The sequence below is a fragment of the Triticum aestivum genome, chromosome 7A (genome assembly GCF_018294505.1).
Source record: "Triticum aestivum cultivar Chinese Spring chromosome 7A, IWGSC CS RefSeq v2.1, whole genome shotgun sequence".
Classification (NCBI taxonomy): Eukaryota; Viridiplantae; Streptophyta; class Magnoliopsida; order Poales; family Poaceae; genus Triticum; species Triticum aestivum.
In genome coordinates, this window is record NC_057812.1 from 459,074,635 (window position 1) to 459,098,060 (window position 23,426).

The window sequence follows — 23,426 nt, forward strand, 5'->3', positions numbered from 1 at the left end:
CATGCCATCGTGCTGACGGAACTCTCCCTCGATCTCTACAGGATCGTTAGTTCGCGGGACGTCACCGAGCTGAACTTGTGCTGAACATGGAGGTGCCGCACGTTCGGTGCTGAAGATCGGTCGATCGTGAAGATGTACGACTACATCAACCGTATTGTTATAATGCTTCCGCTTTACGGTCTACGAGGGTACGTGGACGACACTCTCCCCTCTCCTTGCTATGCATCACCATGATCTTGCATGTGCGTAGGAAAATTTGGAAATTACTACGTTACCCAATAGTGGCATCAGAGCCAGGTTTATGCATAGATGTTATATGCATGAGTAGAACACAAGAAATTTGTGGGCGATACAAGTCATACTGCTTACCAACATGTCATACTTTGGTTCGGCGGTATTGTTGGATGAAGCGGCCCTGACCGACATTACGCGTACGCTTACGCGAGACTGGTTCTACCGACGTGCTTTGCACATAGGTGGCTGTCGGGTGTCAGTTTCTCCAACTTTAGTTGAATCGAGTGTGCCTACGCCCGGTCCTTGAGAAGGTTAAAACAGCACTAACTTGACGAACTATCGTTGTGGTTTTGATGCGTAGGTAGGAACGGTTCTTGCTCAGCCCGTAGCAGCCACGTAAAACTTGCAACAACAAAGTAGAGGACGTCTAACTTGTTTTTGCAGGGCATGTTGTGATGTGATATGGTCATGGCATGATGCTATATTTTATTGTATGAGATGATCGTGTTTTGTAACGAAGTTATCGGCAACTGGCAGGAGCCATATGGTTCTCGCTTTATTGTATGCAATGCAATCGCCATGTAATTGCTTTACTTTATGACTAAGCGGTAGCGATAGTCATAGAAGCAATAGTTGGCGAGACGACAACGATGCTACGATGGAGATCAAGGTGTCGCACCGGTGACGATGGTGATCATGACGGTGATTTGGAGATGGAGATCAAAGGCACAAGATGATGATGGCCATATCATATCACTTATATTGATTGCATGTGATGTTTATCCTTTATGCATCTTATTCTGCTTTGTTTGACGGTAGCATTATAAGATGATCTCTCACTAAATTTCAAGGTAAAAGTGTTCTCCCGTAGTATGCACCATTGCGAAAGTTCGTTGTGCCGAGACACCACGTGATGATCGGGTGTGATAAGCTCAACGTTCATCTACAACGGGTGTAATATAGTTTTACACACGCAGAATACTCGGGTTAAACTTGACGAGCCTAGCATATGTAGATATGGCCTCGGAACACTGAGACCGAAAGGTCGAACATGAATCATATAGTAGATATGATCAACATAGTGATGTTCACCATTGAAAACTACTCCATTTCACGTGATGATCGGTTATGGTTTAGTTGATATGGATCACATGATCACTTAGATGATTAGAGCAATGTCTATCTAAGTGGGAGTTCTTAAGTAATATGATTAATTGAACTTAAATTTATCATGAACTTAGTACCTGATAGTATTTTGCTTGTCTATGTTATTGTAGATAGATGGCACGTGCTGTTATTCCATTGAATTTTAATGCGTTCATCGAGAAAGCAAAGTTGAAAGATGATGGTAGCAATTACACGGACTGGGTCCGTAACTTGAGGATTATCCTCATTGCTGCATAGAAGAATTACGTCCTGGAAGCACCGCTAGGTGCCAAACCCACTGCAAGAGCAACGCTAGTTGTTATGAACGTTTGGTAGAGCAAAGCTGATGAGTTATCAATAGTTCAGTGTGCCATGATTTACGGCTTAGAACCGGGACTTCAACGAAGTTTTGAACTTCATGGAGCATATGAGATGTTCTTGGAGTTGAAGTTAATATTTCAAGAAAATGCCCGGATTGAGAGATATGAAGTCTCCAATAAGTTCTATAGCTGCAAGATAGAGGAGAATAGTTCTGTTAGTGAATATATACTCAGAATGTCTGGATATCATAACCACTTGGCTCAGCTTGGAGTTAATCTTCCAGTTGGTAGTGTCATTGAAAGAGTTCCTCAATCACTGCCACCAAGCTACAAGAGCTTTCTGATGAACTATAATATGCATGGGATGGATAAGACAATTCCTGAGCTCTTTGCAATGCTAAAGGCGGCGGAGGTAGAAATCAAGAAGGAGCATCAAGTCTTGATGGTCAACAAGACCACCAGTTTCAAGAAAAAGGGTAAATGGAAGAAGAAAGGGAACTTCAAGCAGAACGGCAAACAAGTTGCTGCTCAAGAGAAGAAACCCAAGTCTGGACCTAAGCCTGAGACTGAGTGCTTCTACTACAAAGGGACCGGTCACTGGAAGCGGAACTGCCCCAAGTATTTGCAACTCGAAACAGGGACTACGGATTAAGCGAAGACTGGCTAAGGACCAGGCGACAATGCACGTGGGAAATGGTTACAAAGTCGATGTGATGGCCATCGGCACGCTACCTCTACATCTACCTTCAGGATTAGTTTTAGACCTGAATAATTGTTATTTGGTGCCAGCGTTAAGCATGAACATTATATCCGGATCTTGTTTGATGCGAGAGGTTATTCATTTAAATCTGAGAATAATGGTTGTTCTATTTATATGAGTAATATTTTTTATGGTCATGCACCCTTGAAGAGTGGTCTATTTTTGTTGAATCTCAATAGTAGTGATACACATATTCATAATGTTGAAGCCAAAAGATGTAGAGTTGATAATGATAGTGCAACTTATTTGTGGCACTGCCGTTTGGGTCATATTGGTGTAAAGCGCATGAAGAAACTCCATACTGATGGACTTCTGGAATCACTTGATACTTGCGAACCATGCCTCATGGGCAAGCTGACTAAAACGCCGTTCTCCGGAATAACGGAGCGAGCAACAGACTTGTTGGAAATCATACATACTGATGTATGTGGTCCGATGAATATTGAGGCTCGCGGCGCGTATCGTTATTTTCTCACCTTCACGGATGATTTGAGCAGATATGCGTATATCTTCTTAATGAAACATAAGTCTGAAACATTTGAAAAATTCAAAGAATTTCAGAGTGAAGTGGAAAATCATCGTAAACAAGAAAATAAAGTTTCTACGATCTGATTGTGGAGGAGACTATTTGAGTTACGAGTTAGGTCTACATTTGAAACAATGTGGAATAGTTTCGCAACTCACGCCACCCGAAACACCGCAACGTTATGGTGTGTCCGAACATCGTAATCGTCTTTACTAGATAAGTGCGATCTATGATGTCTCTTACTGATTTACCGCTATCATTTTGGGGTTAGGCTTTAGATACAGCTGCATTCACGTTAAATAGGGCACCATCAAAATCCGTTGAGGCGACACCTTATGAACTTTGGTTTGGCAAGAAACCAAAGTTGTCGTTTCTTAAAGTTTGGGGCTGTGATGCTTATGTGAAAAATCTTCAACCTGATAAGCTCGAACCCAAATCGGAGAAATGTGTCTTCATAGGATACCTAAAGGAGACTGTTGGGTACACCTTCTATTACAGATCCGAAGGCAAGACATTTGTTGCTAAGAATGGATCCTTTCTAGAGAAGGAGTTTCTCTCAAAAGAAGTGAGTGGGAGGAAAGTAGAACTTGATGAGGTAACTGTACCTTCTCCCTTATTGGATAGTAGTTCATCACAGAAACTGGTTCCTATGACACCTACACCAATTAGTGAGGAAGTGAATGATGATGATCATGAAACTTCAGATCAAGTTACTACTGAACCTCGTAGGTCAACCAGAGTAAGATCCGCACCAGAGTGGTACGGTAATCCTGTTCTGGAGGTCATGTTACTTGACCATGACGATCCTATGAACTATGAGGAAGTGATGATGAGCCCAAATTCCGCAAAATGGCTTGAAGCCATGAAATCTGAGATGGGATCCATGTATGAGAATAAAGTGTGGACTTTGGTTGACTTGCCCGATGATCGGCAAGCCATCGAGAATAAATGGATCTTCAAGAAGAAGACTGACGCTGACGGTAACGTTACTGTCTACAAAGCTCGACTTGTGGCAAAAGGTTTTCGACAAGTTCAAGGAGTTGACTACGATGAGACCTTCTCACTCATAGCGATGCTTAAGTCCTTCCGAATCATGTTAGCAATTTCCGTATTTTATGATTATGAAATTTGGCAAATTGATGTAAAGACTGCATTCTTGAATGGATTTCTAGAAGAGTTGTATATTATGCAACCTGAAGGTTTTATCAATCCAAAGGGTACTAACAAAGTGCGCAAGCTCCAGCGATCCATTTATGGACTCGTGCAAGCCTCTTGGAGTTGGAATAAATGTTTTTATAGTGTGATCAAAGCATATGGTTTTATACGGACTTTTGGAGAAGCCTGTATTTACATGAAAGTGAGTGGGAGCTCTATAGCATTTCTAATATTATATGTGTATGACATATTGTTGATTGGAAATGATATATAATTTCTGGATAGCAAAAAAGGATACTTGAATAAGAGTTTTTCAATAAAAGACCTCGGTGAAGCTGCTTATATATTGGGCATCAAAATCTATAGAGATAGATCAAGACGCTTAATTGGACTTTCACAAAGCACATACCTTGATAAAGTTTTGAAGAAGTTCAAAATGGATCAAGCTAAGAAAGGGTTCTTGCCTGTGTTACAAGGTGTGAAGTTGAGTAAGACTCAATGCTCGACCACTTTAGAAGATAAAGAGAAAATGAAAAGTGTTCCCTATGCTTCAGCCATAGGTTCTATCATGTATGCAATGCTATGTACCAGACCTGATGTGTGCCTTGCTATTAGTTTAGCAGGGAGGTACCAAAGTAATCAAGGAGTGGATCACTGGACAGCGGTAAAAAACATCCTAAATACCTGAAAAGGACTAAGGATATGTTTCTCGTTTATGGATGTGACAAAGAGCTTGTCGTAAATGGTTACATCGATGCAAACTTTGACACTGATCCGGACGATTCTAAATCGCAAATCGGATACGTGCTTATATTGAACGGTGGAGTTCTCAGTTGGAGCAGTTCTAAACAAAGCGTCGTGGCGGGATCTACGTGTGAAGCAGAGTACAGAGATGCTTCGGAAGCAGCAAATGAAGGAGTCTGGATGAAGGTGTTCATATCCGATTTAGGTGTTATACCTAGTGCATCGGGTCCAATAAAAATCTTTTGTGACAATATTTGTGCTATTGCCTTGGCAAAGGAATCCAGATTTCACAAGAGAACCAAGCACATTAAGAGACACTTAAATTCCATCCGGGATCAAGTCCAGATGAGAGACATAGAGATTTGCAAGATACATACGTATCTGAATGTTGCAGACCCGTTGACTAAGTCTCTTCCACGAGCAAAACATGATCAGCACCAAGACTCCATGGGTGTTAGAATCATTACTGTGTAATCTAGATTACTGACTCTAGTGCAAGTGGGAGACTGAAGGAAATATGCCCTAGAGGCAATAATAAAGTTATTATTTATTTCGTCATATCATGATAAATTTTTATTATTCATGCTAGAATTGTATTCATTGGAAACATAATACAGGTGTGAATACATAGACAAACATAGTGTCACTAGCATGCCTCTACATGACTAGCTCGTTGATCAAAGATGGTTGAGTTTCCTAGCCATAGACATGAGTTGTTATTTGATCAACGGGATCACATCATTAGGAGAATGATGTGATTGACTTGACCCATTTCGTTAGCTTAGCACTTGATCGTTTAAGTTTACTGCTATTGCTTTCTTCATGACTTATACATGTTCCTATGACTATGAGATTGTGCAACTCCCGAATACCGGAGGAACACTTTGTGTGCTACCAAACATCACAACATAACTGGGTGATTATAAAGGTGCTCTACAGGTGTCTCTGATGGTGTTCGTGGAGTTGGCATAAATCAAGAATAGGATTTGTCACTCCGATTGTCGGAGGGGTATCTCTGGGCCCTCTCGGTAATGCTCATCACTATAAGCCTTGCAAGCAATGCAACTAATGAGTTAGTTGCGGGATGATGCAATACAGAACGAGTAAAGAGACTTGCCGGTAACGAGATTGAACTAGGTATTGAGATACCGACGATTGAATCTCGAGCAAGTAACATACTGATGACAAAGGGAACAACGTATGTTGTTATGCGGTTTGACCGATAAAGATCTTCGTAGAATATGGAGGAACCAATATGAGCATCTAGGTTCCGCTATTGGTTATTGACTGGAGACATGTCTCGGTCATGTCTACATAGTTCTCGAACCCGTAGGGTCCGCACGCTTAAAGTTCTATGACGATCAGTATTATGAGTTTTTTGTTTTGATGGACCAAAGGTAGTTCGGAGTCCCAGATATGATCACAGACATGACGAGGAGTCTTGAAATGATCGATACATAAAGATCGATATATTGGACGACTATGTTCGGAGAAGAGAGAGGGCAGCCAGGAGGTGGCGCGCGGCCCCCCTTGCCCCAATACGAATTGGACAAGGGGAAGGGCGGCGGCCCCCCTCTCCTTCCTTCTCTCCACCTCCTCCTTCCCCCTTCTCCTTCTTGGAATAGTAAAGGGAGGGGGCAAACCTACTTGGAGTAGGATTGCCCCCCCCCCTTGGGTGCGCCTCTCCCATGGCCGGCCCTCTCCTCCTCCCCCCTTTATATACGGGGGTAGGGGGCACCCCAAAGACACAACAATTGATCTGTTGATCTCTTAGCCGTGTGCGGTGCCCCCCTCCACCATAATCCACCTCGGTTATATCGTAGCGGTGCTTAGGCGAAGCCCTGCGACGGTAGCTTTATCAATATCATCACCACGCCGTTGTGCTAACGAAACTCTCCCTCGAGCTAACGAAGCCACCGAGTTGAACGTGTGCTGAACGTGGAGGTGTTGTACGTTCCGTGCTGAAGATTGGTTGACCATGAAGACGTACGACTACATCTACCGCGTTGTTATAACGCTTCCGCTCAACGGTCTATGAGGGTACATGGACGACACTCTCCCCTCTCATTGCTATGCATCACCATGATCTTGCGTGTGCGTAGGAAAATTTTGAAATTACTACGTTCCCCAACAAGGGTGGGCATAGCAATGTTATCAAAAAATAAACAGGGGCTGAGCATTTTGTTATATATACATATTTAAATAATAATTTATTTATTATTACATTGGTCCTTAAATCTTACCAAGCTTTTGTACAGAATCACCAGGATTTTCGTTGCCAAAAAAATCCAGGATTTTATTGTTAATAAATTATTTTTATAAGTTAATAAGATGTGGGATATTGTTTTCTTACATATGTAAGTATCTGTTAAATATATGATGACAATAACAATAATATTTAATAACATATAAAATAATTTAAATATATATAATATAGTTAGAAGGGAAACATAAGTTGGACGAGGAGTTCCTATTCTTATATAGAAAAATAGAATAGACCTCTACGTTTTCTTTAAAAAAATACATAAATTGGGCTGCCGATGTTTCAGGAAAAATAAAACCTCGTATGGGAGGTCCATAGGCCGGTCGATACATGACGGCCCTCAAGAAAATACAAACAGGCCTATGGACCTCCCATCAGAGGTCGTGGGCTGCACATGTTTAAAAAGAAAGCCTAGATGGGGCAGCCCAAAACCCAGCTGATACTTGTTGCCCCAGTGATAATAAATGATACCTGCCAGCTCCCCAGCCTCGTTGTGAATTTATCTCCTATAGTAACTACCTTGAAGCACTTAAAAAATGTAACTATCTTGACAAACATGCGGGCCCCAACGTCAGTATAGCATTAGGAGGAAGTATTTTTCGATGAGGCACATGCTTGCGTACGACCATAGTCCTGGTGGGTCTCAACTATCCGCCTCTCCACGTACAGTCCTCTCCAGATTCCTCTCGTTTGTTCAGCATGTTCACAATGGAAGACAGCGTCGTTGCGGCGAGCGCACAAAGGCGGAGGAGCAGATCACCACCAGAGGAAGTGCCTTATTAGTAACGAAACAACTGAACTAGCCTAGTGGCCGAGTGACACTACCCGACAGCTGTTCCGCCCAGGTTCGATCCCACCTGTGCAGAGAAAATATCTCCAAAATGTTTGCCTCTACATTTATTGACATGTGGGTCCCAATTGTCATCTACGCACACCATGTCCAACACTTGCCAAAACTTCGTCCCTCGTTTTCTCTATTTTTCGCACTCTCGACATTGTGTGGGAATTTTGAAAATAACATATATTTTTGACTGTGCATCATATGAAGATGTGCTACGCATGAATGTTGTTCCGCATGATGTTAACTGGCTGGTAGTTCCAGTTTCGACCAGGAATAAAATTTCCAACATGATGTTAACACTGTTTGAAAAGGTCGTGTTAATATAAATGCTCTGCCTCTAAAAGTTGCAGTTTCTTATCTGAGACTAAACTTGGAGTTTCTTATCTAAAACTGAAACTTGCAGTTTCTTCTCTGAGAATCACATTGTCTACACTTTTATACTCCTATGAAACTACATTTTTTAAGTGCTAAAAATAGATCTCTAGAATTCATAAACTACTTCATATGCTCAATACTGCAAATCTAAAATTCAAAAGACATTCATATTTGAAAGTACTCTCAAAATACACAACACAAAACACAATTCACAACCTGCAAATACTAATAACCCTATGCTCCTCCTGACAATTCACAACCTGCCCGACTATTGGGCTGGGGGGGCGTCCCTCCTATTCCTCGACGGCAGACAGGCACCCCGTGAGACAATGTGAACAGCGAGGGAGAGGATGGCATGGAAGAGTCGCCGGGCCAACTATTTTTCTCCTCTTGCAGTTGGGTTCGGTCGACGAAGACTCCACCGGCTCGCTCTAGCACGACACCCTCACAAACGGCACCCTGTAGATGCTCGATCCTTCAATCTCTGGTGGATGCTCCATCTGGGATCGATAGTCCCACCACCGCTCCCTCACGATCGGATTCGGTGAATTTGGTTGCTCCATGGCCCAGAGGAGCACCTCTATGTACTCCCGCGCGACTCCCTCCGGTAGTATCACCGCCTTTTCGCTCTGTTGTAGATATTTGGCCATGGATGTCGCTGTCACCGCTAGTTGGTCCTTATTGTCAAACCAAGACTGTATCTCCAACATCCTATCTAGCTTCATAGGGTCACCGTCTGCGATCCTCATGTATTGGTTGTACTCCTCCATCGATCTACTTCTCCACAACACCTTCACTCGCTGGTGGTGGTTTTTGAATGGAAGAGGAGAGGAGCAGTGCTGGCTTGGGATTAGAACGGGAGAGGAGCGATGCTGGTTTTGGATTGGAACAGGAGAGGAGCGGCGCTGGATTTAGATTGGAACACGAGAGGAACGGCGGTGGTTTAAGAGGAGAAGAGCGGAAGAGCGCGCTAGTCTTGGGAGTATTTTTTTGTTTTGCGTATTTTGGGTCAAAGGTTGACCACGTACTGTATTTGACAAACAAAATGTGAATGCATGACACCAAAAACTGTATCGTTTGGTTCATATCTGAATGTACTTTCAAATTATATTGTTTTTGCAACGTATAACATATATTTTATTTGCGAAAATCATGGTCAATTATGACCCAGAATAAAAGGGAGACTAGTTAATGTGGGCTCGTGGTTCTAAGAGGGAACGTGTCACCTTTGTGTGCATAATTCAAATTTTAAATACAAACACATGCTCCAGTGCACCAAAGCTGGTTGAAAAATCACATGTGTGTCCTTGGGTAAATTTCTAGGTCCCATGCCAGAAATGGGAATGAAATTGAAACATATGGGCATCATGGCTCGGTTGGAAACATTGAGAAACTTGGTTTTTTAACTCCTGTAAATCCAAAACACGCATGAAAATCATGAAATTGGCTTCGTTTCATGACATGGCACCAACATGATGTGGTAATTTTGTTGTTCGATTTGCGAAGGCGCACACATTAACAATCAACAAAGTCATTTTGGAACAAGTGTTGTCACATTACAATCGGAAAGACAAGTATTATTGAAACCGTGGGCATTCTATTTACCATTTACGTGCCACCACGCGTCCCTTTTTTTTATTAGCTAGGAGGCATCGTGCAGGGTAGCTATTTGAGTACGGGAGGCGTGCGAGCCCTTTGACCTCCATCTGTCGTCCACCTCTCTCCCAAGATCTCCATTAATGGCGCCTGAGCCTCTGTTTAATGGCGTGGAAATGTCTCACTCGACTAAGATTTAAGAGAGAAAAAAGAAAATCTAAAAAGAAAATTTTGCACGGATCTTGATGTAAGATCCGACGGACCTATATAGCATCTACTACGACTTATAGCAAGACTAATGAATATATATAAAGACGACGAGAGTGGATAATAATTGTCTTACACAATTAGGAAGATAATTTAAAAAGCCACATGCGGCTATGCCCGAAATACACAAGGGCAAAAGAAGAAGGAAGACGCATACAACGATCTGGCTCGCTGATCTCTACTTTCTTTATGCGCTGCAGGTCGCGGAGAGTAGTTCTCGCGGCGTGCGATGATCTCTTTCATCAGTTTCATGTCCTTAATACGTTGCTTGGTAGCATCCATGGATTCCTCCACCAGCCTGTTGTGCTCGATGCGGAGCATGGCATTCTCGTCCATAAGTTTCTTGATGATGACGCCCGTCCTCTGCAACAAGGCAGCGGTCTCCTCCTCCTGCTTCGCCCTTCCGGCGATCTTCGCCCTTAGTAGGTTCGCTCGCCCGAAAGCTTCGCATAGCCCTACCCTAGTTGTCGGATGACGCCGGTAGCCTTGTCCAACAACCTCGCCCAGCCAGAGATCTGATCCATCTGGCTATGGACCATCGCATGCATGCGCCTGTAAGAGTCCTCGCCTGCCCGCAAGAAATTTTTCCAGGCCGCCGCGGCGCGATGGGACCTCCGTGCTGCTTCGACGGCGCGGCGGGACATCTCTGCTGCTTCCGCGGCGTGGCCGGACCAGTCTGCTACATCAACGGCGTGGCGGGACCTCTGTGATGCTTCGGCGGCGCGGCGGGACCTCTATTCAGCTATTGCTGCGTGGCTGGACATGTCGGCTGCTTTCGCGGTGAGGCGGGACATTTCTCGTGCTTCCTCTTCCGTGCTGACCTCTCCCTGGTGGAAATCTCTCGACCCAGAACTCACACTGGCTATGGCTTGATTGACTTGATTGTTTTTTGTGGATGAGGAGTTGACGAGGAATGTGCAGCCATCTTAGCATAGTAGTATTTATAACCGAGTACTACTAATACGCTGCTAAGTGGGAAACCATTTAGGTTGTGATCGGTGTCAATAGGTTTGCAATTAAATATAGCGTGGTAGTAGTAATTTGGAATGTGACGAGATGCGCTCAAAATTTATTGACGGTTCTAGTTTTGAAGTGTGGAACTATTCCCGGATGGCGTAACATCGGCATGTTTTCTCGGTTGTGGTGTAGCATATGCCATGGTACTAGTTCTTTTTCTACTGCTGGCACCGTCAGACACATATATTACGCTTGGCGTTCGATAGGAATAGCCCCGTGGCGAGCTATAGACTAGTCTTTTTTTCAGACGCATTTACACCTATCTCTCGGGACTTCTCGCACGCACCATCACTACTCTCTAGGTCGATGCCACCCACATACACTTGTACTCTGAGAAGAGGTGCACGCACGCACTCGTCCTCTCTCACACACGCATCTATAGCTACGAATTGTAGTGTTCTCAACCATCCGATTGGCTCTATAAGAGGTTTCATGTTGCTCCTTGGCCTTGAGATTGAGAAGTTTAAAACACGGAGGCTAAGATGGAGGCACGAGGTCTTGGTTAATGTACAGGCCGCACACGGCACCAACACGACACGAGCCTCGTCTGCCTGGTGCGCATGCAGTCGGGTGAGTTGTCCAAGTATAGACATAACCATGCCCTCATTGGTATCCGCTCCTCGACTTTGGCTGGTCATAGTGGAGAGTAACATAGACTAGTTACTAGGCTATGTTACTAGTACCTTCATAGTGGGTAGTGTCATATAGTATATGCATAATTTGGCAACGAGCGCTCTCTATATGTACCACCTTTTTTCTTTAATTTCATCTTGTTAGTTTTGCTCCATGGCATAATCCATTGATACTACTACTGTACAAATGTATACATGCTAGAGGGCGGGGCAGTCTAGCTTGGTCCTTTTCACGAGAGGCAAGGGCCTTTGTGATTTGACGGCTCCTTACTGCTGGAAGGCGGGGCCTTGTGATTTGACTGCTGGTATAAATGTGCCGACAACCTGAGGAGGAGCAAAGAACCGTGCGGTATACTCAAGTTTTCCACTGGAGTAGTACTAGTACGACGGAGGAGCACGAAACACGGCAGCCCAGTGCCATATGGCGATAAAAATGATCTAATTTGCTAGTCATCTCATTGTTAGCATTGTTATATTCACGCCTCGCAGAGAACGTGACACGTGCGGCGAAACACCCGAAGCAAAAGAAGAAACACAGGAGCAAAAGTAGAAGGAAGATTATCACCCCAAATGATCTAATTCTCCATGGAGTCATAACTGCTTCTTCATCACCTCCACGACCTCCATCTCCTTGCGCGTCTCCTCCGCCATCTTCTTCATTCTGTCCATGATGCGGGATTTCTCGACGCGATGCTTCATCATATGTTCCACGGCCGCATGACGTACCTTGACAGCAGCCGGGTGCTCAATGAGGAGCTTCGCCAACTCCTCCTTCTGTTCCATGACGAGGGCCTGCAGCATCTTCACCGAGTAACTACTACTCTCATGCAGCTTTTTCCAACCGACGTTCTTTTCCTTCAGCAGGTCGAGCTCATGGCAGAGCTTTGCCTTGTCCTCCTGAAGTTGCAGGATTTCGCCGGTTGCCTTCTTCTCCAAGGCAATGCTCTGCTTCAGCAGCATCACCAAGCCGGCGGTCAACTCCCCCTGCTTATTGAGCTCAACGGGCATGTCATCGAGGCTCTCTTTCAGCAGCTCCACCAAGGCGTGGATGAACTCCTTTTGCTTATTGAGGTGCTTACTGAGCTGATCGGACATGCCGTTGAGGGATAACGACTCCATCACCGCCAGATCGGCATGTTTGCCTCCGCGGCTAGGGCGCTCCAGGGAGCCATCGACAGCCCGTGAGAGATCTTTTGAGGTCTCTGCGTGGCAGCGAGCCCTCTTTTTTTCTGCAGCCTTGGTTGCTGCTCCCTTGTTACGAGTAGTTCTCGACCTAGAGCTCTGCACACCGAACATGGCAAGGATGGACGAAGAAGAAGCACTTATGAGGAGGAAAGGTAGAGTAATTTTCGGTTAGGTGGTTCCCATTTTTATAACCTAAGTACTAGCACTAGTACTAATACCTGCATAGTGGGAACACATTCAGGTTTGGTATGTACTAATAGGTGTGAGCAGGCTTGCACTTAATTGTAGCACTAGTACTTTCGAATGTGATGGGAACAAGGTAAAGATAAATTGATGGGTTTTTGTTTTGAGGCCCGAAACGGCTCCCTATGAGTTTAGTGGAGCATAAATTTCAAGTAGACTACACTGCTCAGATGCGTAAATATTATGTTACTATCAAAAATTGACAAAAAATACGAAGGAGACAAATGGAAGTAGTACTAGCAACCCATGATTTAACTACTCGCATGCACGTAGTGGAGTAAAATGTCTTTCTTCCGCCCTCACATCCACTCAATTTGCATGCGTTGTATTAATTGACCATCAATGAATTTAAGGACTTTACACGCGTCAAATTATCACATGGGGTGGATCTTGCTACAAAATTGCATCCGCCCGTGTGCCCACGTGTGTGTGCGAGGGAATGAGTGCGTGCGTGGCGTGCGTACCCATCTTCGCTTCATGCATGTACCGCCAGTGTGGCTCAGGGAGGACAAGTACATTCTTCTGGAACCAGCAGCATGTCACTGTGATCAATCCACACAAGGATGTCATGACAACGCCTCCACATGTGCCACGTGGCTTCATGAACTATAAGAGAGACATTGTGTAGAGTGCCATTGTGTTTTGCACATACTCGAAGTACTAGTAAGCTACACATGCATTGCACGCGTCAGATTTTGCAACCAAATTATGAATAAATACCACACTATAGCATGTAAGCTCTGAGTCACATATGCCTGATATAGACCTTCGTTTAATTCTTATAGTTCATCTCATTCAAAATCAATTAATTTTTATAAAAAACCTAGGGCCTCTTTGATTCGTAGGATTTCCAAAACACGGGAATAGGAAGAACATGGGATTAGAGTGGAATGCCGTCTTGAATCCTACAGGATTGTACGAGTGTTTGATTGTGCATAGAAAAAACGCAGAATTCTTTCAAAGAGGTTTGAGTGGATGGGATGTTTCCTATGAAATCTAGTGCAAATGAATCATATGGAAAAATTCCTATGGTTTACAATCCTACGAATCAAACAACCAAGATAGAAAAAAATCCTAAGGATTAGAATCCTCCAGAATTCCTTTGAGAATCCTTTGAATCAAAGAAGCCCTTAATCTATTTTATGATTCATGGAATTGTGCATTGTAAAGCATAAAGTAAAAACAAATAATGGCAATTCAACTAGAAAAAAAGTTTGGGCGGTTATGATACGGAAGATTCTAGAACAAAGGAGAACCACTGTTGTTTTGAGATTTGTGCATTATGCTTAAGTACAACCATGGAGTCTGCTAGATTGTACATGTGGCAAAATCCGGTGGGGGGATAGAAGATGGTGCGAGGGGCTGAGTAGAGGGAGACTATGAAGGAGTGCACAACTGCGAGATTGATATTTAGAGAGAGGGGGCGAGAACGTGCGCTATTGCGCAGTGGCAGAGCCATGAAAAATGTCCCATGAGCTAGGGGGCCAAGCATTGCTAATCCTTTACGAGGAGGGCCAATTCATCAACTTAAACCATTTTTACCAACAATTATCTAATGATCACATTCATATTTGCCTCGATATATAGTGAAGTTAGGGGGGGCAGGGCCCTTGCTGCCCCCTGTCTTCGCCATTGTGCGCGCGTCTGAGAGATGAAGCAGAAGGCATGGATGATGCGAGGGGGGCGTTGGATATATAACTAATGTGGGTGTATTAGCTATATAAGTAATCCTATATAGAGAGGTATAGATTGATCGATGTGGATGTGGGAAAGAGGGTGAGACCTCACTAGATATATAGATTGATCGGTTTATGTGGAAAACTATGAAAGACCTAGCTATATACACACACATATAGAGGAACATCGATCATTGCGCATGCACGTGAGAGATAAAGAATGCCCGATATGATGGAGAGGGGGATGTGTGTGTGTGCCTTCATGGGAGACCGACCTGAACAAAAAGATCCCATGTGTGCGATGGATAATGCCGACTGGTAGTGTGTGTGCATGCATGCACGAGAGAAAGTTAGTGGTACAATTATAAATAGAAGACCAATGTGTGGGTGTAAAAGACTAGGTGAGGTCATAATCAATGTAAAGTTGGATTCAAATATTTGAATAAGATATCATGGTGTTTGAAACCCATGCATGCATGAATATAACGGATATATGAGCGGTGTGGTTTGGAAACGAGCATGCTGTAATGTATACACATTGTGGAAGGTCAGACAGCTTTCAAAAAAAAACAAGGTCAGACTGGTTTGAATATGAGATACCGATGGCAGACATAGTTTGGCCACATTGCATCTGTGCATGGACACACTATTCTAATTCGAGATGATGGGTGGCTTTCGCATCACATATCTATATCTAAACACCTATATATATAGTATATTTTATATTTTATATATAGTGTGTGGATAACTTTAACTTTAAAAGATGGTCGTTGGAAGAGGCCAATCCGATGGTGTAGAGGTGGCAAATTTGAGCACTACTGGTTGTTGGATATCATCTAGAGTCCACCAGATTTTGCCACATGTACAATCTAGAAGACTATATGGTTGAACTTAAGCATAATGCACAAACCTCAAAACACAAGCACTTCTTCTTTGTTCTATAATCTTCCGTATCAGAATTGCCCAAATGTTTTTCTACATGATTTGTTTTTACTTTATGCCTTACAACGCACAATTTCATGAATCTTAAAATAGATTAGCTTTCTTATAAAAACTAGATGATTTTGAATGAAATGAACTATAAAAATTAAACGAACATCTACATCATGCATATATGACTCAAATCTTACATGCTATAATGTGGTATTCATTCATAATTTGGTTGCCAAATCTCATGCGTGCAATGCACGTGTACCTTACTAGTCTAAATGGTGTCTGTGTGTGTGTTGTGCGTGTTAAACACATTGTATGTAGTATACCATACTAGTCTAAATTGTCTTTTTTTGGGTACACGTTAAGCTTGTTCTCCTGAAATTTCAAGACGCGCCTTGTTACCCCGAAATATTTAAGATAAATCTCTGTCTCGTTGTGCTCTGACAACTCCCTCCATCTCAACCCGCGCCTTGCTATTCCAAAATTAAAACGCGCGTGAAAACTCCCACCTCCTGTGAAATCCCCACACGTGAAATGCCCGTGATACCCCTGAACCGAAAACCACCTCAAATTGGTGGGGGTACTTTTGTAACTTACCCCACATTTCGGACAAGCGTGTCCCTAAGTTATGGTTCCCCACTCCCATCCCATCCGCCCACCCATTCGTACACCGAAGCCCCACACCCTCCTTCCGCCACCCAGCCAGAGCCTCTTCCCCGACGACGTCGTCCACAACAACACCTCGACGTCCCTCATCCACCGTACCGGATGAGGATCCGCCATCGATCTGGTCATCCCGCCGGTTCAGCCACCCTGTCCTCCACCTCCAAGGAGTTGCCCCGATGTTCCCCTCGTCTTTCGCGCCACCTCCATTCCCATACCGCCGTCTTCACCTGCACCACCGGAAGAGCATCATCATCACCATTTCCTCAGATGAAGCTGCGGCCTAATCGGCACCACCAAAGAGGTTGTACACTAATTGCCACATTTTCTTCTTGATTCGATCTCACGGTGCTGCCGGCGCTCGGTCCCGAGCCGACACAGTGCGGCTCCATCCATGGCGGTGTCGCCGGCCACTTCCTCCACGGTGTCCCTCCCTCGGCGGCGACGTCCACATTAGTAGGAGCTACTGCTGCTTTAGATCTCGCTCGCGCTGCTGCTCTGCTCTTGCTATCGGTCCCCTGCCTTGTCTGCTCTTGCTCTTGCTCTTGCTCGCGCTGCTGCTCTCGCTCTTGCTCTTTCTTGCGATGCTGCTCTGATTTAGCTATACTTCAGTCGACTGAATCGAATTTTGGGTAAGTCGATTTTCAGGGGGTGGGGGGCTCGCCGGAGTTAAGGAAGAACCAGCTGCAACAGGGAGGGGGGCTCACTGGAGAGGTACCCCATTATCTATCTTCGGGTTCAGGGTGGGGGCGGTGGTCGCCGGCGGTGGTGTGGCGGTGGCGTGGGGAGCGTCGGAGAAAAAGCTTGGAACGGGGGGCCTAGAGGGATGGCCGGGGCGGCGATGGACCAGCGGTGGGGAGTGTTTTCGGGGCGGGCGGGGCGGCTGTTTGGCCAGTGGTGGTTGGCGGCTCAGGGGTGGTGGAGGTTGAAGATGAACTGCAGGCCCTTGATTTCGTATCCAACAGCTGCAAAATCGACTGACCAGAGATGAAAAAGCTAGTCAACTGACGTGTAGTCTCACCTCTAGTGTGTTCAGTTTCGTCTGTAAAATTCAGTTTCGACAGCAAAATTCAGTACCGACAGTCAAGTTCAGTTTTGACAGTTAAATTCAGTTTTGACGGTTAAGTTCAAAGATGAGTTGCTGATGTATTTTACATCTAGCACTTTGTGGTTATGTATTTTACATCATCTATTGGAGATGCTATTAGAATTCCACTCACGTTAACGTTGTGTCTCTTGTCCTGCTTCAGCCTCAGCGTCGGACAACTCACCGGAGCTGCTCCAATGATGAAACCCTCCATCACAGCGGAGCAGTACCTCGGGCTCAATCTCCAGATGCCTAAGATCTTCCCCTCCCCCGACAGGAAAGTCAGCCGGAGCATCCTCACCGGCTAACCCAATCACATTGAGATCGACATGGCTTCACCAAAGAGGTTGTACACTTGTTGCATATCTTTTTTACTCTACATGTTATATATATTGTCCACTGAGCACATGGAGTAATGGGAAATATGATTATTTATCCTACTATGTGACAAGCAGTGAGGTACCAGGAAACTTAGGTATCCGTGATGGAATCTCTTGAATGCCATCATTATTTATCTCTACGCGTTTGAGCTGAGCATTTGTCGATTGCCCTAGGAGTTGAGCTAGTAGGGTAGTGGCCTGGGTCCAAAGTAATAGAAGTAGCACAAAAACATTTTTTTAGTGTAGGCTTTTCCTTGCTCAAGCCTGCCTACTAGAATCGCCTGTGCTTGAAAGGAAAAGTGAATGAAAAACATAGGAATTGGAAAGTTTCCTATGGTACTACTTTTCATGAATTTTGTGCAAAGGAATGGAGCAAAGGAAAACTATAGGATTTGTTCCTTTAGTGTCTCCTTGAAAGAAAAACCGTAGGAATTTTAATTTCCACTTGCCCACCTTTTCAAATTCCTATTCATGAAGCACAAGACTAAGAGATAGTAGCATAATAGCATTATAACCGTACATTTTCTTGTGGTTTGACTTAATCTCACCATGCTTCTTTGCATTCTGTGATCTTCCAATTCTTGTTAACCAAACACCCAGATAGGCAGAAATCCAGTGTTTTTGAATTCTCTGTTCTGCACGTGCATTCCTATCCTATTGCTGTCTACTTCCTATCCCTGCATTGTTAGAATCCTCAAATTCAAACAAGCCCTTACACAATTACTTTTGTTACAGATATGTGTCAAAGAAAACCTTGTGTGGTTTGTCCTGCTCCTGCGGTGTTGTGTTCCACCCCAGCTCAGCTGCTCCAATGACGTAAGGGTTCACCACAGCAGGGATCCGCTCTCCAGACTGTCTTTCGCCGCCTCAGATCTTCTTCCCCGCTGCCGGCAACCACGACAACTGCATTACCATCATCAACTGAGCAGATGACCTTGAGGACTACACAGGTCCGCAAGAGAGGTCGCACTCTTCCGTGTCTGCTTACGCTATGCGTCGCTTAATATGATGACATGCTACTTTATCGTCGTGTTCACCTATTAGACTCCGAGTCAGGTCCAAACTTATGCTGAAACTTGAGTTTTTAAATGGTTGTGGGATACATATTGGGGCAGAAATCAGTACTATCTGGTTAATCTTGGGTGTCTACTATGAGTTTCATGTTGGGTGCAAACAAACATTAAAGGAGCCATTATCTGTATTTTTTAACTAAAGCTATCATCTACCTGCTATCATTGGTTTTGGGCCTATCCACAGTTTTCTACCGTCACTCTGGATTTGTGCATGCACTCCTTACATAATGTCACTATGTTTTATTCCTACGCATGTCAGTTATTGTACAGAATGGAACTAAACATGTAGAGGAAAAGAGACGAGCCTTGCGTGGCAATAAAATTTCATGCAGACGTCGCTCCATGGTGGGTGCAAAGGCAGCCCCCCCTCCACCCATTTCAGATAGTAATCAAGAGGAAGATAACTGTTCTGAGGGGGATTCAGAAGCAGAAGACCACTCCTATTTACCCCATAAGGTCTTCGCTCTAACTTGGCATGCTGATGTTGGTAATATCATGCATATGGTGCCTTGCATTGCTTTATGTATACATCAAAGATGTCATCTGCTTAGTTTAGACATGCTTTGTGTCAATGCCATCTGTTTAGTTTCTTTATCGTATACGTGAATCATGCAATGCCATCTTGTTTAGCCAGGCATTATATATGTGAATTTTGCAATGCCACCCTGGTTAGCCAGTCATCTTCTATGTGAATTATACCATGTAATCATTTTTTATTACGTGTTAAATTTGTCAATAATTTTAGTACATTCAATTACTCTTCCTATGCATCAGCCATTCGGCACGGTCATGGGAAAATCTGGAGTGGATACAAGGTCTTCAGAGCAGACAATGCTATCTGACGAAGCGCATGTTTTGCTGGTTATAGATAGCTCCTCGGAGGAGGATTCAGAGACAGATGACCAGTCCTATTTCCCCCCGAGGTGCATGCTCTAACTTGGCAAGGTTATGTTGCTCATATCATGCGTATGGTATCTTGCATTGCTTTGTCATTTGCTTACTTTAGAGATGCTTTGTGTGAATGCCACCTGTTTAGTGTCTAATTACAATATATGTGAATTATGTAATGCCATCTTGTTGCAAGACATTATATATGTGAATTATGCAATGACATCTTGTCGCAAGGCATTATATATGTGAATTATGCAATGTCATGCTGTTTAGCCAAGCGTCATATATGTGAATTATATTATGCCGTCCTTTTTTGTATTTCTCATTGCTTTTGTCGACAATGTTTGTATATTCAAGTGCTCTTCCTGTGCATCAGCCATTTGAATTGGTGATGGAGAAATCTAGAGTGAAAACAAGGTATTCAGAGCAGACAATGCTACCTGCTGAAGCAGATATCTTGCTGGTTACAGATAGCTCTTCAGAGGAGGATTTAGAGGTAGATGACCAGTCCTATTATCCCCCTGAGATGTATGCTCAAACTTGGCAGGGTTATATTACTCATATCATGCATATGTTGTATTGCAATGCTTAGTTTTTACATCATATACACGATATTGAATGCCATCTCCTTAGTTGACACATCATATATGCGATTGCCCTCTGCTCACTTCCTTAGTATATAAATCATATATTTGAATTATGTCATGCCATGATGTTTACATAGACAGCATGTATCCGAATTATGGCATGCCAACCCATTTTTTAAAGACATAATATAGTTATATCATCTCATCGTGTTCACATAGTCATCATATTTTGAATTATGTCATTCTATCCGTGAATTATATCATGCCATCATGTTTCCATCGATGGCATGTTTGTGATTTATGGCATGCCAACCACTTTAATAGACTCATCGTATAGTTATATCATGTCATCCTGTTTACATAGTCATCATATTTTGAAGTATGTCATTCTATCCTGTTTATTTAGCCATCATACATGTGAAATTGTGTCATGCTATCCTGTTTAATTAGCCATCATATATGTGAAATTATGTCCTGCTATTCTGTTTGGTTAGACAACATAAATGTGAATTATTTCATGCCCTATTTTCTTCCCTACTATCCATTGCACCTGTCTATCTTACAATGTGTGTACATTCAATTACTTTTCTTGTTTATCAGCCATTTCAATTGGAGGGGGTGATGGAAGTATCTGTGGGAGTAAATACACGGTCTTCAGAAAAGATCGTGCTACCTGTCGATGGAGATAGAACCACGGTTGTACTTGCCCATGAACCAGCCCCACCACACATAACCCAGATTCACGCAGATTGTACCCCTACCCAGTTGGATAGAGAACCAGCAACACCCCTTCTAACCTCAACCCCAGCAGATAGTAACCCAGTTCCCGTTGACATAGCACCGTCTCCACCACGGAGCACCCAAACACGAGCATTTAGTAAGGCAACTGCAATGCCCAAAGCACGAGGACCACCACTTTGAACCCCAAGTCAATGCTTAAAGCAAAAGAGGAATTATGCTCCGGTCAGGTTCCGTAGCTATGGTTTATACTACTTTGCTCTTGCATCACTGATTTACTCATACCAACTAATTTCAAAATTTAAAGGATGCAATTGAAACTTCAATGGCACAAGAGGTACGTTTTAAACCTGTTTCTTTAATGTGTTTGCTATTGTAACTTGCTCTATGTTGATTCCAGTTTCAATTGAATAAACAATTATGTTCTCATGCCATGCACATTACAAGTGTTGTTATTGTTGTGTAGTTTCCCGCACCTATATTCTGTCTATGCTGCTTTGTCTTAAATAGATATGATTCGAACTTTATGTATCTTGATTTCGCAACATACACTAGAATCAAATAGACCATAAAGTGACCATACTACATATATATGTTTGTTTCATGCTATTATCCTATCCACCTTACTACTTAACTGGTTTACCAAAATGAGTTTCATATACTACATTGTAAACTTGTGATGTGTTTGTTTCTTTCTCTTTTAGAACCCGGATAAAATATTGGAGAAGAGTACCCCGTTATGCAATGGTAAAGGAAGTAATGTAGATAAGGTTCAAGATAGTGAGACATCCATGTTGGTCTCCAAGAAAGCTGGTAAAAACTAGATTGAAGACACTGAGATAGCCCCAAAGTCCTATCTTGATGTAGTGTTTGAGTTACTGGCTACTGCTACTGGCACCAGCTCTTTGAACTCGCTGCCTGAATCAGTTCGACTTCTTGAGTCTCAACTTCAAGTTGAAAGACATCGATCAGATGTTATGCGACAGGAGGCCGAAGGACTGAGGAAGTCCCTGCATAATTCAGATGCACACTTTCTGGTGCAATAGCAAGTGTTAGAGGATTTAAGCACCAAACAAGAGAAAGTTAATAAGCTTGCTAAGCATCTTTCCAGCATTATGGGTACCCAGGATATTGTTTCTTGAGCACTTCTGAAGTGGTTTTAGTTCTATACTTGTTTTACTGCGGCATTTATATGCTGCTTTTTCCCTATATTTGCACTGGTGGTGAACTTTGGTGCCCAGTGGATGTAATATGTGTAATAGCCGTGATAGCCTATCGTAAGTTGCTTGCTTATTTATTTCCTTATTGTCTTGTTTATTTGTTTTCTTGTAGTCAGTGCAGTTCTTTTTCCGCGGTTTGCTAGTGGCTGCAATAACCTATTTTTTAAAACTAGGCCACATTAACGATGGGCTACATATTTACTATAGTTAACATGGGCCTCCTACGGGCCGTAGAAACAATGGGCCTTCTAAGGGTCGTAGAAACAATGGACCTTCTACGGGGTGTAGAAACAATGGGCCTTATACGGGCCATAGATACAATGGGCCTTCTACGGGCCGTATCATCAATGAGCCTTCTACGGGCCGTATGATCGGTTGGCCAAACATGGGCCAAAAACAGACCACATTATGGCCATTAAATGGGCTAGAGTTGAAATCGTACGTTCATGGGCCGACCATAATGGGCCATCGTTAATCGGTCGTATTTGATGACGCTATGAAAATGGCCCAACGTATTAACGGGCCATAAACGGGCCGACTGTAACCACAGGCTGAATTTGGCCCATAAGCAGAAAATGACAGTAACGGGCCAAAAGTAAACAAATGCTGGAAATGAGCCCAAGGATAAATGGGCCCTGAGAAGGTCAAAAGTTAACATGGGCTGGAAACGGCCCAACGGAATAATGGGTCGTTAATGGGTATAAAGTGATACACTGTTCATTACGGGCCAGTTTTACCACGTGCCATTAATGGGCCAAGGGTTACTAAGGGCCTCATATGGGACAAAAGACGTCATGGACCATACATGGGCCGGATGTGAAAACGGGCTGGAATTATATTGGACGGCCCAGATAACGCTACTAGGCCTAATTCG